The following is an 11562-nucleotide window of genomic DNA, read 5'->3' as shown; positions in this document are numbered from 1 at the left end:
TTGCTGAACTCGGCCAAAATCGCTTAGGCGGTTACAGCGCCAAAAAAGAAGAAGAAGAGAACAAATGACTAAGTGACCATCAAGTCAATGTGCAGGACGTTTTTTCCCAAAATCTAGAGTTGATGGAAACTTTATGCCGACTTTACATAAAACCCTCCAAAAGAGAAATCTTACGGCCGGCCTTGCGTGCAGGGAAGTCAACTCGCGGGAAATCCCTCGATTTGCAGGGAATTTCAGTTTAGGTGGCATCGGGGAATGCACAGTTTTTTGTGGGAAATTGGGTATGTTACGTTTTAACTTAAAGTGACCAAATTAGACGAATATTTAAATTTTTAACCATTTCTCGCTATTTTGAGCGATATTTTTTCAATTTAAATCGTAATATCCCCACAACAAGAGTTTTCCCAGGTATAGCCTTTATACGAAATGAAAGCTAAGGTTTTGGGTTAGACTTGAGGAAACTTAGAATAAAATCGACTGACCAGTTTTTGAGAAAATTTTCGAAGCCTACATTTTCAGCAGCCCGATTTTTAGGCGATATCGTTGTGACATATTTATATTTCATAAACGCAAAAGACAGTATTAGATAGCTTCTTCTAATGCCCTTCCACTGATAAGGAATAAGTAGTGCGGCCTCAGTGATAGTTAAAAAAACTGCCTTTTTTCGAATTTCAGGCACCAGCCACGCCCACAAAGGCATACGAATCGAAGCATCCTGGAACAAAACCTTCCTAGTTTTTTGGTGCTTTAATTCCTGAAAGTTTGAAAATAAATGAAGGTACGTACAGACGCACATCGCAAAGCATCTTGTAGTGGAGACACGAACTAAAATCAATTTAGCTCCATATCTTCCCAACTAATAGCCGGAACTCAATATATAAGGTATCGTTGGAAAGGTATTGACCTATAGAATAACACTAAATATGTTGAGTGTACCCTCATACCCCCTTAAACCGGCAAAAGAAAAAAAACGTTTTTTTGTTTCGCAACACTTTAGCCTAATTTTTAAGAATTCGGATAATCGTTGAATACATTTTCTGGACACACTCTGCAAAACCTTTCCAACGATACCTCAAACATGTCGATTGGACGTCTGGATAAAAACGTCCAAATCTCGTGGATATATAAGCGAGTCATTTCAGCATGCTACTCTGGCTGCTTTCGTCACTCGCGCGCACTGCCGTGCGTATGATATGTATGTTAGAACGCCTCTAATAGCCCAGTTATGCATACTTGCACTGCTATACCATTTTTACATAAAAATCAAAACCCAACAGAATTCTACATGTTAAGAGCTATGCGTTACGTATATTCTTATGTGACAACTCTCATGCAAAGCTAAGTATGCATAATTGGGCTATAAACCATACCATGCTAAGTCAACTTAGGCCCAATTACTCCATGTCGGGTTAACACTAATCTCCGGTTTAACATAGTTGTCGACGTTATGACCCCCTGTTGTATGCATAGAGTCGAAGACGTCGATAACGATGTTTAACCGCAGAATAGTGTTAACCAGACATTAAGTAACCGGCTCTTGGACTTAGTCAGACTTAGGGCCGGTTGTTCAATGTTTGATTAGCACTAATCGGAGGTAGAAGCTCCGGTTAAATACAACGACCGCTTTATCTATCACATGTTACATGCATGATGTCGAAAACGTCGATAATGATGTTTAACCGGCAAGTAGTGATAATCAGACATTGAACAACCGGCCTTTAGCATACTGGTATGGTTCGGAGGCGTCGATGTGTTGCTTAGCTTTCAAAGACTTCGCTAGACTTTTCCATTGAACTTCAGATATGGGGAGATTTATTGCTCAACTAAGAACTGCACTATTTTTAATACATTTTCATTAGAATTAAATCATATTACTTTAGTTTTATTCACAAATCGCTTCATTTTTCTTGAACTTTTTCTTTTACAGTACAAGTTATACCCAGCAAGCCTGAAAATCGAGAAGATATTTTTTAAAACAAACGCTAATTATTTTTAATTTTTTAAACACATGCGAAAACTTTGTAGACCAAAAATTGTTGAATGTTTTAGATATTACATGATGAACAGGTAATTTCTCTCCTTTGAGGATTTTTAAGTTGCTTTGTAGAAACGTTTATAAATACAACATTTTTTGTCTATATTTTATTTGTAGTAGTTGCTTATTTTCAATATATTCATATTAAGTTTTCCAACTTTTATTCGTTAAATCAACAATTAATCGATTTTTATTTTATAACTTGATAATGATAATTGTAGTATTTAGTGAGTTCTAACTAATTATTTTTAACAGAAATTATTATTTTTTATTTCAAAAATGTTATTGACCTTTATGCCCCTATTCGTTTTTGAAAAAAATGGAAAACGCCACAAACAGCCGTATTCTAGCAAAGTCACAAACTTTAGCTCATGATTTCTACTGCGCCTCAAAGCTTGCCGCTGCAAAAAATATGCCGCTACAATACAAATGTTTAGATTTTTGTCTATTTTTCTAGTACTTAAAATCGAATTTTTTGTGAATCATTTCTCGGCGCACTAGAAATCACAACAGTGAGGAGCTAAGTTTTGTGACTCTCTTAGAATAGAGGGGAAACTCTAATCGGGAGAGGTTATAGCTGCATCACATCTCAGGGTTGCTTAATTTAAAAACCTTTTCGGTTTTAAATCCACTTTTAATTAAGATATCTATTTGATTTTTGCTTTGATTCATCGACCAATTAATAAAAAAAATCTATTTGTGATTTGATTCGTTGGACAAAAAAAAACAATTTATTTGTGATTTAATTCCTCCAACTATTAAAAAATAATATTTATTTGTCAAGAGTCAAATCATGGGGTGGGGTTTAGTAGCGCCCCCAACTATTTCGGGCTATTCCGTCCAAAGGGGTGGCCCGATCCAAAAAAAATTCCACACACTTGTAATCAAGGATCTACACATTATTTTTTTGTAAAATTCGGAAATTAGCGTACATTTATCAGTCCTATTCTCCTTTAGGCAGCCACTTCACCAATATATTTTTGTATTCTCCTTCACTTTACACTACCCGATTAGTTATAACTTTCTTTACGACTTTAATATTAACCAATTAATCACAATACATTAAATAAAAACACCTTCAAAATCACGTGTCTGACTTTGGTTGCATATGCAAATTAAATGGCGGAGTTCAGCTGTCCAATTCCAAAATATGCAAAGGAATGAGAGACAAAAGAAGATAGGATATAACCCAGTAAGCATTAAAAACATACAAAGGTGTTCTCTGCCAAAGGTGTTCAGCTCCTTTTCTTCGCGAAACAGAAAGGAGAATTCTACTGTCTGACGCACGATTGAGAGAATACAAAGGTTGCGCCGATCTCGGACCGCTATTGCTCTCTTAACGAATTTGACAGAATCGTTGTTTGCATGACGTCACACTGGTGCAACTTGTTTACATTTTCCTTGCAACATTTTTTCTTCTTCTTCCATTCTTGCTCACGTTTTGGCATTTCTCTCTCGCAATTGCACCAGTGTGAAGTCACACAAAAGTTGTTCTCAAAAATCCTCTCTGATCGGCGCAATCTTGTATTCTATCATTCTTGTGTCTGAGGGTTATAATCAATAAGTGCGGCCGAAGGCCGCCTACACAGAAAGGTGTTCTCTGCAAAAGGTGTTCAGCCCCCCTTCTTTGGCAACACAGAAAGATAATTCTACTTTGTGAGGTTTACAATCCCTAAGTGCGGCCGAACGCCGCCTACGCAGATTGGAATTCTACGCAAAAATAATAATAATAATAATAATAGATTGGCGCTTACACATATGTTAGTGTTTAGCGGAACTTCTCCTCCTATTTGTGGCGTGCGCCTTGATGTTGTCACACAAAGCGGAGGGACCTACAGTTTTACGCCGACTCCGAACGGCGATTGTATTTTTATGAGAAGCTGTTTTTCATGGCAGAAATACACTCGGAGGTTTGCCATTGCCTGCCGAGGGACGACCGCTGTTAAGAAAAAAACCTTTTTCTATATTTTTTGCGATGTTGCTTTGACCAGGGCTTGAACCCAGGTGTTGATGAGTGAAAGCGCGCACTGCTTACCACTACACCACAGCGGCCGCCTACACCACAGCGGCAAAATACATTTGTTAAAAAGAACATTTTTTTTATAAAAACTTGTTTTTTTTCTATTTTTAATTAGCTTTTTCTTATTTAACTTATTCTTTATTCAAAATCGCCCGATATCTAATTTGGCATAATTTCTTGTATTAAAAAATCCCACGGTTTCTGTTAGTTGGGTCATATTCCACTTCAAACTGTTTTGTTATAAAAGGGAAATAGCAGGGCGAACGGTGAACGCAAAGCGAATTTATAAAAGGTGTTAGCTGCAGCCCGAAAAGAAACAAACTCCATTAACAAATTATACGTACGAGGACAATCATAACAAAAATAATTTACAACAAACACATAATTTTGACAATCAGCGCCTTGAAATCAGCTGCTCTGGTAACACCACCTTGTATGAATTCGCCTTAGGTGAAAGCCGGCATACAGAGATCCGAAACGGTAATCTGGATGGAGGGACATTTGTGATTTTGGTGAAGTGTCCAACTAAAAAATTTTTTCTTTCGATTCTGTAACACATTAGCTGACACAAAAGAATTCACTTTTCTTTTGTTTTAAAAAAAAAAACATTATATGGACTGCTGCTGACTTTAAAATTCGTATAAGTTATTGAAAAGCTTCGAAGCCAAAATAACGGAAGCGAAATTTTTTCAAAATTTTCTTTTTGATGCAGAAATGTTCCTAGCGCATCTACATGCATTTCTGTATCAAAAAGAAAATTTAAAAAAAAAATGTCGCTTACGTTATTTTGGCGGTTAGGGTTCGATATTTTGCAATGGAAGCATCAAGTTCAAATAAAGGCGTCATATTTCTCTAAGAGATGTCGATTGTTTCAATATTTTCGAATTAATATTAATTTTACATTTTAACTTTTTAATTAAAGAAATTTTGATTAGAAAATCGTCTTTGTAAAATGCTTCTATTTTTTGCCTATAAGTTCCGATGAAAGTAATTGAGTTTTTAGACTGCTGTGTTATCATACTTTGTTGTTTTATAAACTTTAAGTCCCCCTACGTCCGCCCCCATATGACGATTCGAGTTTTTTGTTGACATTTTCTATTTCGTGGAAGGCATAATAAAAATTTTTGAATTGATACTCGTAATTTTAACTGTGAATTTTTGAAATGAAAAAAGCCGCACTAGCTAACCAAAAACTTGTAAATATTGAATTTCATAAAAATATAAAAATATCTTCAAAAATAAATTTTGAAAAATAGGTGACTTAAAATATACCTAAATATACTAAAAAATAAACGTAGACATTTTTTCAATACGATTGGAATATTTTATTCTATGTTTCAAGTCTTAGACACAGTCCAAACGAACCGGCGAAATGACTTTACTTTGTTCAATATGCCTTGGTTTTACCTTGAGGCTCGGTTATGCAAGACTTAGACTTGAAGATGTTATATCTCAGCCAGCAAAAAATCAGAAAATGGATCTGAAAAAGGGGGAAAAAGTGGATGGATTACGGATTTTTGCCCTTTTACCGACTCCATTTTCGGATACTTTCATGGTCCGTTTTCCCAGTTAAGTGTGCGGCAGAAACGTATGTACTAGGGGTGATCATTTTTTAAATTTGTACGATCCCGGGATTTTCGGGATCTCGTTATCACAATCCTAGGATTTAGATATTAATTATTTTTCATCAACTTAACACGAAAAAATTGCTTAAATATTGTAAGGTTAGGTTAATCTGGGCGAGGTTGAGCCGCATATAGACCGGTAGGTCTTTAGCGTTGCCAGTTGGAGCTCGTTTTTACGCGTTAAAGTAAACACCACAAAGGATGTCAACGCTTTTTTGCGAATTTTAGTAAAAATTTAAGCTCTACTTTTGAGATGTCCTCTAACTTCTCGAATTGGTAGGCTCCCAACCATTTTAGTCGTATTTTTGAGAGTTCAGGACATCGGCAGAGAAGATGCTTCAAGGTTTCCCTGGGTATCTGCTCACGACATTTCCTGCAGCTGTCCACGCTAATGATACGCATCTTTTGTACATAAGCATCCACCAGGATATGTCCCGAAAGCAATCCGGTAATAACTGCAATCTGTCTTTGGTAGCCATAACAAGAAGCGAGCATAGTTGCTTTTTCTATTTAGTTGTGTTTTCTCACATAACTTTTTGCATTTTTGCAGGTGGTTAGCTCTTTCCATCTAGACCTGAACTGCGTAATCATATCGCACACCTAGATCTAAAGTGCGATCAACTCAAAAAATATTTTGGACGATTGTTTTGCAATTCATAGGACTCACATCCAATTAATGGAAATATTTTTTTCTTCATGATTATACACATTAACTAAAAAACGACTCTTATACCCGTTTTGGTATTAATTGCGTTGAATCCACGTACGATCCACAAGCAGTTAAATTTCCCCTCCCTGAATTTTAAGTTAGCTCACTTTAGGTCTAGGTGTGCGATATTATCGTCTCCTCCGTTGTACAAGTGTTGAAGTGGTCTACGAATGTAGTTTGTCTGTTCGAGATTCAGACTAGTGGTGTTCTTGGCAGTCTCATCTGCTATTTAATGACCCTCTATTCCCTTGTGGCCAGGCAGTCAATAGATGTGCAGCCTTCTGTCGGCGGCTTGCTGCGAAGGACGTTGATGAATAAAATACTATATAAGGTCAATTGCCTTAATTGCCGCCTGACTATCTACGTATAGGTTTGCTTCTAAAGGCGGGTTCACCGTTCATGTTCGGACAACTTTTTATTTGCTCTCAAAACATTTTTGCTGGAGAGGGTGCTGAAGTACGGTTCACCGTTCAGTTCGGCATATTTTATTTTGTTCTGAAGCAAACAGCTGATGGTATTGTTGCCTACATACGATTTTGAGGGCAAATAACACATGCAATTCGCTGCAAACGCATGTAAAGGAGAACGCGGCAACCCGAATCATCCAAGTCGTTCGGACAGAAAATCAAAATCAATGTTAGGTTCTTTCCCGTACGCAACGCGGGATCCGCGGGTGCTCAAAATAGCCCAGAAATCATTGCCGTACAGGGTTTCCACTTTGGTAAATTGTTACCAAAATTGGTAGAAAAAATTTGGGTTGGTAAAAAGGTAAATTTCTTCGCATTTTAGTAGATTTTTGATGAACTTTCCGTTCCCGATTTATTTTTCGTAGTTATCTTTAAATATATTATAAATTTCTTTGCATACTTTTTATATAATTACATACGTATAAATGTATATCGATATAAGGCGAACATATCGCGCTCCATTCAAATTTACTGGAATCCAGAGGAGCTTATGATTGTCTAAATATTTTAAGTGATTATTTAAATATAAAGAAAAAATTGGCAGGTATGTAATTACGCACTATGATTGTTCGCGAAAAAAAAATCAACGCCATTTTTTATTAATGGGAAAAAAAAATAAATAAACGGGAATTTTAAGCAGCACATTGTTGGCTATATTCAAATAGTATTTGCTTTAAAACTCCATACCTTAAATTGTTCTAAAAATTCAGAGTAAAAAATTCGAAATTTAGACGAAAATTTTGGAACTTTTCTATATGTTGTATATAGTTTGAATCCTCGATTTTTTTGGATTTAGTTAAAGCAATAAAAAAATTTTTACTCGAAAAATATTGCGAATATTAAAAAAAAAACACTTTTTTGAGTCACAGTATTTGTCTATAATAACTCGAGTTGAAGTTTTTCAAATAATGAAGTTTCATTGTTGCCTTTAGTTTCATCACTCCCGCTTTTGGTTGAAGAAAACTGAGAATATGCCAATAATATGACGCAAATACCGTATAACTATTTAAATAAAAAGTTCTTAAAAACAATTTAATTCTTATTGCAATAACTAAAAAAAAATTAAAAAACTATAGTTTTAATTAAAATAAATAAAAAAAATAACAAAACTATGGTTTTTGTTAAAATAATTATAAAAAAGTTATTGGTAGATATTTCCCAGATTTGGTAGATTTTTTTCAAGTGGATGGTAAATAATTTTTTTCGTCAGTGGCAACCCTGTTCCCGTACTCAACAAAATCGGTAATAGAGAGCGAAAATTGGAACGTATTGGATCGTAATGTCTTCTTCTTCCTGCCCAAAACAGCCCGGACTTTTTCTCCGGGTAAAAATGGATAAAGCGTCAAAGTGCATATCAGCTGTTTTATGTTTATATGTTGGCTGTTTCTAGTGATGTGCTGAGTCAATACTTTTAAGTATTGATCGATATTCGGTACCGATTTAAAAAGTATCCAATACTCTCGATACTTGGTACCGAAACATTTAGGTTTCGAATAAAAGCGCAATTAGCCCAAAAATATGGACAAAACGGTTCAGGGGAGACTCGACTATAAAAACCCGAATGTAGGAGCCAATAGAGCTGTTCATACGGATTAAAATGAAAGATGTACACTTGTGCTCATATAATTAAGTTACACCATACAGCAAAAAATATATATCTAAAAAAAGTGGTTTTATTATTGAAAATGAACAAAAAAACATATAGAATCAAAACTGCGGATTTCATGTTCAAAGTTTGTTTACATTTTTAATGTTTAAAAGTATTGAATTAATTTTAGTTAATTTTAATATTATATTTGACCATATGATTCGTGCTCATATAATTAAGTCACCGCCAAAGTAATGCATATTAAAGCCAAGTTATCGTCTTTTCAATAAATGCCAGTCAGTACTTCGTTGGGAATCCTTTTTGACGAATCACTTCATCGCATCTCCTATTCATGGAGCGGACTAAAGACTCACATTGCTGCGGAGTGATTTTACTCCACTCGTCCTTAATAATCTCCCATAAAGAAGCCTTGTTTGTAGGTTTTCGCGCTGCAACTGCTCTCTTTATAATACCCCATAGGTTTTCTATGGAGTTTTAAGTCTGGGCTTTGCGCCGGCCATTCAAGACATGTAATGTGATTTGCATTAATCCAGTCCTTAACGACCCGAGAGCAGTGCTTGGGGTCGTTATCTTGCTGATATATCCAAGCAAGTGGCAAGTCGTCAGCGTAATCCCCAACTAGATGTTCTTCTAGAATTTCCTTATACATAACACCCGTCATCTTGCCTTGGATTTGGACAATCGGACCGACACCTGACGACGTAAAACATCCCCAAACCATTACTGACGAGCCACCATGTTTTACTGTTTTTTTTGTGTACTTGGGGTTTAATTCTTGCAATGGCGGACGTCTTACATAAGGTCTTCCGTCATTGCCGAACACATTAAATTTAGACTCATCGCTCCAAACAATTAGTTTCCAATAATCTAAGCCTTTGTTCAAGTGTTGTTTGGCAAAGGACAATCTTCTTAAAATATTTTTTTTTTGAAACATTGGGCTTACGTCTGGCGATCCGGCCATTCAAACAATTTTCCTGCAGTCGTCGACGTACGGTTTGTGCCGATATTTGTATACCATAATTGCATTCTAATTGGGCCCTAATTTCCCTGGAGGTTAAAAAAGGGTCTGCCTTACTCAATCTGACCAATTTTCTATCGTCAAAAGCAGTTGTCTTCCTAGGCTTATTGCGCGGTAGATTATGGAAAGTTCCATTTTTTTGGTAGTGCTGAATAGCATTGACAACCTTTCCTCTGGAAAAGCCCAATACCTGTGTTACTTTCGCTACTGTCTTACATTTTTGGAAGCACTCCCATATGATCTTCCTTTCGGAAGGATTAGAGCTCCTGTTCTTACCCATTTTAGAAATTTTTAAATCGATTGCTAAGGATATAACACGAAATACGAAAATAAATCAGTGGAGGTTTGATATTTTAGCAAATTTATGGCAATTAAGTAAGATGACTTAATTATGTGAGCACTTACGTTTTAACTTTCGGTGAAACAAATGCACTTTTACCATAAATAGAGATGAAAAATAGAACTTATTCCTCTCCGTATTTTTTGACACACTACGCAGTTACTTTATGAAAAAAATATAAACCGTTATGTCAAGAGTTGCTATGTTATTTCGATTATTGCAATTTTACTACTGGATAACTTAATTATATGAGCACAAGTGTATATATGTCGGTTCGAGGCCATAATGCAGAGATACTCTTACTTGTTTGGAGCATTTTTGTTCCAGCTGAATTGGACGATATCATTTTTGTAGGCCTGAGGCAGATTCTGTAACCAGTTAGCGACAATTTTCGAATCGGCTACGGTTTTGTTGACGTGCTAACTGGTTACAGAATCTCCCCCCTGAAAGGCTTCTTCATCCGTAAAAGCATTTTTCTTGAACCTTGGATCAACTAAGATTAAAACTGATCAAATAATATTTCTCTGTTGCGATAAGTTCAAGTGTTTTAGCCGATATCATATAAATTAGCAATTCAATTTTTGTATAAACTTTAAATGCATATAATGGCGAAGCTGTTTCACAAATTCTGGGCACGAAATGTGGTTTTTTGCGTTCCCGTACTTCTGGATTATGTTCCATTTTTGAGAGCAAACTTTTCGCTTATTCTCTAATTACCGGATCCGGTCCGGATTGTTAGGGAAAGAACCTTTTATTGGAACAAAGAGTGTCCAGCACATTTCTGTCGCGCTCTCAATGAGACAAAGTGGGAAAAGAACGCGTAAAATTACTAACAAAAAGTGTGCGGACACGAACGGTGAATCCGCTTTAAACTGATTGTCGTTTCGGTGTAGGCTAGCTCTGCTGCTATCCTCACCAGTGTTGCCGTTTCAACCCTTTGGTTTCTAGATTTAGCTACCACATACTTTTTTTGGCCACATAAATTTAAAATTGCTACTAGCCCTTGTTTAGCCCTTTGGAAAATTTAATCATCCACGACATGAAGAAGTTGTATATGCTTAATTTGATCTCTGTTTTTATCATTCATGTAAGAGATGCATTTTTTGTATTGCATGTTCCTTACGTTTTTATACAAACTATAAAAGTGTTAGGGACGTTAACGTATCTATTAACGATTTAACTATACTTTAAAATACACTTGGGTCTCAAACCATTTTTTTGCTGTAGCGATTTTGCCTCTTTGAGTGTATCATCTGGCAAATTCTTTGGATAGGGCCCTCCCAGTTAAAATCGTCACGTTGTAATTTAATTTTAATAAACCAGTTACGCAGCAGAGGTGTTAAAGAATGCAGTCGTTTTTAACTAAATTATTCATTTATTCATAGGCGCGGAATCCTGTATCAGCTACAACTTCGGAACCATAAGTACCACGAACTTGAAATTTGCAGACATATCAATAGTGGGTGTTTATAGAAGGGTATATATAAACGAGTTTGCGAAAGGGGCGTGGCATATCCCATAGGCGTGGAATTTTTTATTAGCTATAACTTCGGAACCATAAGCCCACCTAACTTGAAATTTGGTATGCAGACATATCAATGGTAGGTATTTATAGGAGGGAATATATAAACGAGTTTGTGAAGGGGGTGTGGCATATCCCATATTCGTTGAAATTTTTATCAGCTATAACTTCGAAACCATATGTCGCATCAACTTGAATTTGGTATGCAGTTATGTAT

The 11562-nt window shown here is 36.0% G+C and overlaps 1 protein-coding gene across 2 annotated transcripts in view; it reads left to right on the top strand.

The window, feature by feature from the left end:
• Positions 1–11562, top strand: part of LOC118738722 (1-acylglycerol-3-phosphate O-acyltransferase Pnpla3) — a 255899-nt gene that overhangs the window by 237797 nt on the left and 6540 nt on the right. The window contains exon 8 of one of the 2 annotated variants that reach the window (XR_004992943.1): positions 1928–2067. The exons of the other annotated variant lie outside the window; for it this stretch is intronic. The gene's annotated coding sequence lies outside the window, so the exon portion shown is untranslated. The remainder of the gene's footprint in view (positions 1–1927; positions 2068–11562) is intronic. 2 annotated transcript variants of the gene reach the window in all.

This window comes from Rhagoletis pomonella, unplaced genomic scaffold (genome assembly GCF_013731165.1).
Source record: "Rhagoletis pomonella isolate Grant_MI unplaced genomic scaffold, Rhpom_1.0 Rhpom_scaffold_00005, whole genome shotgun sequence".
NCBI classification, from domain to species: Eukaryota; Metazoa; Arthropoda; class Insecta; order Diptera; family Tephritidae; genus Rhagoletis; species Rhagoletis pomonella.
This window is presented reverse-complemented; position numbering and strand designations above follow the sequence as displayed.